A 6,000-nucleotide genomic window follows, 5' to 3' on the forward strand; every position below is an offset into this window, starting at 1 on the left:
AAAGTACCATAAGGCATTATCTTAATCAAATTGCTTAAAAGCAGTTGCTACAGTTTATATATAGTTGGTCGCTCAACGGTTCATGTGTTGGATGCTTGGTCCCCAGTATGTTGGTATTTAAAGGTGGTGGACCTTGAAGAGGTGGTGGGGCTTTTAAGAGATGATTGGATTCTGAGGGCACCACACTTGGGAAGAATGAATGGTTCTCATAGGACCAGGTTAGTGCCCACAAGAGCAGGTGGTTCTGAAAGAGTGAGCCTGGCTCCTCCCCGTTCTCACGCTTCCTTGCCCCTACCACACACAGCAGTTGCTGCAGGTAGCCTTCTCCCTTTCTGCTCCTGGGCCACGCTGTGATGTAATCCCGGGCCCCTTGCCAGGTAATGGCACTGTGCTATTGGACTTTCCAGCCATCAGAATTGTAAGCCAAATACATCTCTTTTCTATAGTAACAAGCTTCAAGTATTTTGAGGAAAAAAGAAAGTTCGTAAGCAGCTTAAGAAAAAAAGACATATCGTGTGCAATGGAACAAAGTATAGAATTATAGCAGACTTCACATTGAAATGATGCAAGTTAAAAGACTGGAGCAATATTTTTCAAGTTCTGAAAAGTAAAACCAACTTCCCTATACCTAGACAAACTATCACTTAACAATAAAGGGGAAAATAAGATTCCTTCAGATATATAAAAGTTGGAAGAACTCAGCAGCAGAAGATCTACATTATAAGAAATATTGAAGGAAATATGGGCTTTGGGCAGAGGGGAATGACATCAATGTCACCTGGATCCCCAGAAAGGAATAGAAAGCACCAGGAACAGTAACTACATGAGTGTGTGCCTAAGGTCTTCTCCCGTCATTTAAGTTCTTCTACAAGATTATTTTAAAAAGATAATTGCTTAGAAAAGTAAAATGTCCCTCCCAAAGATTTTTCTCACATTCACTGTACCTTCTGTTTTCATGATGAAAATTAAGACACGAAATGCCTTCTTTCTCTCACAGGCTTTCTCTCAATTGTATTTGCTATCTGTAAACTCGGAGCCCACCTCTGATTGTTTAAAAGCTCAGGTAACAGTGGTGCTTCTCTGAGTACATAATAGGCACTTGTTAAATGTTTGTTGAATAAATTAATGATGGCATTTGTAAATGGGGAAAAAAGAGATAACTGCCATTTAAAGCAAAGATAATAAAATATTGGGCAATGAACACCATATGAAGAAGTAAAATTTTTATAACAATAGCACAAAGATTGAGAGAGGAGAAATGGAAGAATACTCCTGCCGGGTTGTTATAAGCAAAGCATAACATTATTTGAGTTAGAGGTATGCACCAGAAACCTAAGCTAACATTAAAAAACTAGTTACAGCTAATATGCCAATGAAGGAGATTAAATTATAATCAATTTGTTCAAAAGGAGGAAAAAAGAGGAAAAGGAAAACAAAATGTCAATCTAACATGTAGAAATATGAAGATGATAGGTTTAAAATAGTAAAGTGATTGGATTTAAATCCAACATGTCAATAATCACACTAAATAGAAATGGTCTAAACTCATGAATTTAAAGGCAATATGTGAAATACATGTAGAAGACTTAACAATTGATGAGTCTGGGTGAAAAGTATATGGTAATTATTTTCACTTTTCTTATAATTTTTCTATAACTTTGAAATTATTTAAAAAATTAAAATAAAGAATATAACTTTGTATTTTTTTTTTAAAGCAATAGATACTGTTTTTCTTTTAAACCCTAACATCCCTGTTCTTAAGGTCTTACAGGCTTTTGCTTTTCCATCTCACTGAACTCGGGCAGAGTTGTGACTCTGGGTAGGGAATCAAGACCTGAACTCCAATTCCCATTTTACGATGTATATGGCTTAATCTCTCGGAGCCTCTGTTTTTTCACCCTGAATATAGGCACAGTAAAACCTACCCGACGGGGAGATGGTGCGAGGTGTGCAAGGATGTCTAGTGCTGGTCAGTCAGAAGCACTCTGAAAGGCTCCATGCTCATGAGGAGGCCTGGTCCAGATATCTTGAGTCCTTCTCAACCCACAGGGTGCAGTTGAGAGAACCTTGCCTTAGGAATGAAGGCCTAGGCAAGACATTAAAAAAAAAAAAAATTACCAGGGGTAGCTATTGATTAACTTCTGGACAATCTGCTGTCCTTACCCACCCCCAGAGATCCTTCCTGATGCCTGAGAACCATTCAAGTGCAGTACACACCAACGACTCCTTCAACAGCCCCAACAATGAGGGAGTGTGCCAAGCCACACAGCCAGCCCCTGTGCTGGTTCCATTGGCTCATCTCCCTGCCCATTAGGGCTGAGACCCTTGTGATTTCACAGCTGGACTCTGGTGCTAGACCCACAAATGGTTTCCCAGCCTCCATTCTTGCTCTGCCATTTACCTTCTCACCTCCAAATTTACTCCTGTCTCTGTACTATGGCCAAAACGATGGTAAGCTCTTTTCTTAATAGGCTGTGTTATAGAACAGTTTTATGTTCACAGCAAAATTGAGAGGACAGTCACAGATTTCTCATCTGCTTCCTTCCTGCCTGCCTGCATAACCTTCGCCATTATCAACCATTAGAGTGGTACAATTGTTATAATTTTTGAGCCTGTATTGGTACATTGTTTATCCTAGGGTTCACTCTTAAACACTCAATGAGTTTAGAAAAATGTATAATGACATGTATCCGCCATTGTATCAAACAGTAGTTTCTCTGTCCTAAAAAATCCCCTGTGCTCTGCCTATTCATCCTCCCTCTCTCCTAACCCTTGGCAACCACTGATCCTGTGTCCATAGTTTGCCTTTTAGAATGTCATATAGTTGGAATCATATAGTGTGTAGACTTTTTTACATTGGTTTATTTCACTTAGTAATACACATTTATGATTTCCCCGTGTCTTCCTGGATGGTCTGTGCGTGTGTGTGCACACAAGCAAGCATGTGTATGTATATGCCCCTATATACCTTTGTCTGAATGTACTACCATTTATCCACTCACCTACTAAAGAATATCTTGGTCATTTTCAGGTTTGAACAATTATGAACAAAGCTTCAATAAATATCTGTGTATAAGTTTTTGTGAGAACATGTTTCCAACTCATTCAGAAAAATTCCAGGAAGTACAATTGCTGGATCACATTGAGTGTATATTTAGTTTTGGAAGAAACTGCCAAATTGTCTTCAAAATGACTGTACCATTTTGTGAAATCAGCAGTATCCAATGAGAGAGTCTCCAAATCATTGCCCACATTTGTCATTGTCAGAATTTTAGATTTTGGCCATTCTAAAACATGCAATCACATTTCATTATTTTTTGTCTTGCTTTGTTTGTTTTATTTTGTGCCGTAGTGGGTGTTGGACCCAGGGTCTTGCACTTGCGAAGCAAACGCTCTACCACTAAGCTACATCTTCAGCCCTTTTTCTTTTATTTTGAGACAGGGTCTCACCAAGTTGCCCAGGCTGGCCTCCAACATTCCATCCTCCTGCCTCAGTCTCCCAAGTAACTGGGACTACAGATGTGCATCACTGTGTCTGGTCCTTGTTATTTTTAATTTGCAATCCCCTAATAGCATATGATGCGCACAACAATTTACAAGCTTATTTGCCATCTGTCTGTTTTCTTTGGGGAGATGTCTGTTTAGATCTTTGATGCACTTTTTAATTGGGTTGCACGTTTTCATATTGTTGTTCTTCATCAGATATGTCTTTTGAAAATATTTCCTCCCAGCAAAACAACCTTTGGAAAAAGCAATTTGGATCATGTCACTTTCTTGCTCAAAATCCTTCAAGGTCTCCCCATTTTCTTCAGCATAAAACCCCAAACTTCTTAGCTTGTTCCAATTTAAATCAAACTCAACTCTTCAATCTCATCCTCAAGCCTTTCTCAAAGACACACATTTAGCTGTAGTCAAACCAGGCTGGCTTCTGCTACCTAACACTCTGCATGACACTTATTATTGAACACCTACTATGTGCCAGACACCATACTATGTGCATTTTCACTATAAACTTTCTTATGGTGACTATGGTAAAGTAAAGGTTTATTCCAAGATGTCAGTTGACTTTTGCCTGTCCTTCAATTTATGAAGGACACCTGGATTGGTTCTGCTCTCTCTGACCTCCCTTAGCACTTGGTGCCTTCTTCAGAGAGGACCTCTCTGAAATTACTTCTTTCCTGTGATCAGGATTCTCACTGTTCCTGGTGTTCAGCTTCTACCAGACCATGTGAGCCTCTTGAGATTAGAGCCCTGTTTGTTCATATGGACTTCCCAGAACAGGATCAGGCTAAGAGTCAGAACTGAATGAACCAAAACCTCCTATGCCTGGCCCTGTGCATCCCAGCAGTGCTTTAGAAGGACTCACTGGTGCCTTTGCACACCCCATGGTCTGCTTTCAGGGTGTTGGGTGACTAGGCCTGGGGTGTTGCTGGCACCATGTCTGGAGGGAAGTGAAGCAAAGACCGCAGTATAAGGGAGGTTATAAAGTTGTCAAATTTGTGGGACTGGAGGGCATCTGGGTCCCTGCATGGAGGCCTCAGGGCTTTAGTCAGCTTTTCGCTGCTGTGACTAAAAGGATCTGACCAGTACAGTTGTAGAGGAGAAAAAATTCATTCGAGGGCTCAGGGTTTCAGAGGTCTTAGTCCATAGAAGGCCGGCTCCATTCCTTGGGCCTTGAGGTGAGGCTGAGCATCATGATAGGAAAGGTGGCAGAGGGAACAGCTCACATCACAGTGATCAGGAAGTAGACAGAGACTCCATTTGCCAGATACAAATATATGCCCAAAGCCATGCCCAATGCCCACCTCCTCCAGCCGCACCTACCACCTCAGTTTCCACTCGGTTAATCCCTATAGGGGGATTCAATCACTGGTTGGGTTGAGACTCTTACAACCCAATCGTTTCTCCTCTGAACCTTCTTGCATTGTCTCACAAGTGAGCTTTTGGGGGACACCTCACATCCAAACCATAACAGGGCTGAAGGTGAGCCATAGATTCCTGCCAGTACTTCTTCCTCTAGTTGGTAGAGTCTCTTGACTTTCTGACCACTATGGACCAGCATGTGTGCTCAGGCAAGAAGGAGGCTTGCATGGAACCAAGCTCTAGGTTTTGGTTTGAGGGACATTCAAAGGTACTCTTGGGACAGCTGGGAGCAGATTGAGTCTCTCCAGAACCTTGGCATCTCCAAGCCAGCTCCCGGGTCCAGCATGCAGTGTTGGGCAGCACACTTCAAAACGCAGACCTCGTATCCTCATTTGTAAAAACAGGGATCATGGTTGACCATGGTGGTGGCAACAGCAGCTATGGTCAATTCTACAGCAGCATCCTAGGGCTATTGCAAGGGTTGATGTGAATGCAAGAGAGAAATAGATGAAACAGAAAATTTTGAATGGGAGTAAACAACAGTTGGTGCTGCTCTGTTGTTTGTGTTTGGGTTTCCTTAGGAGAGAATGGGGTGATTTTTTTTGTCCCTTGACCAAAGATATGAAGTCCTTTTTAAAAAAAGCCTTCTTGGGGATACATTTGTTAGTTTACTCCTTTCTGCCTGTGGATGCCTCTGAGAAAGCATCATTAAAGTCTTTCTTCCTGCTGTCGTCATGTCTACATCAGAGTCCTTTAAAGAGCCCAGACAGCTGTGGAAGCTATTCATGGAAGGACTGAGCTTTGAAACAACTGATAAGAGTCTGAGAAGCTATTTTGAGCAATGGGGAACGCTCACGGACTGTGTGGTAATGAGAGACCCAAACACCACATGCTCCAGGAGCTTTGGGTTTGTCACTTATGCCACTGTGGAGGAAGTGGATGCAGCCATGAATGCCAGGTCATTCAAGATGGTGGAAGAGTTGTGGAACCAAAGAGCTGTCTCAAGAGAAGATTCTCAAAGACCAGGGGCCACTTACCTGTGGAAAAAATCTTTGTTGGTGGCATTAGAGGAGACACTGAAGAACATCACCTATGAGATTATTTTGAAGAGTATAGGAAAATTGAAGTGATTGAAAT

The sequence above is a fragment of the Sciurus vulgaris genome (assembly GCF_902686455.1).
Source record: "Sciurus vulgaris genome assembly, chromosome: 10".
Taxonomy (NCBI): Eukaryota; Metazoa; Chordata; class Mammalia; order Rodentia; family Sciuridae; genus Sciurus; species Sciurus vulgaris.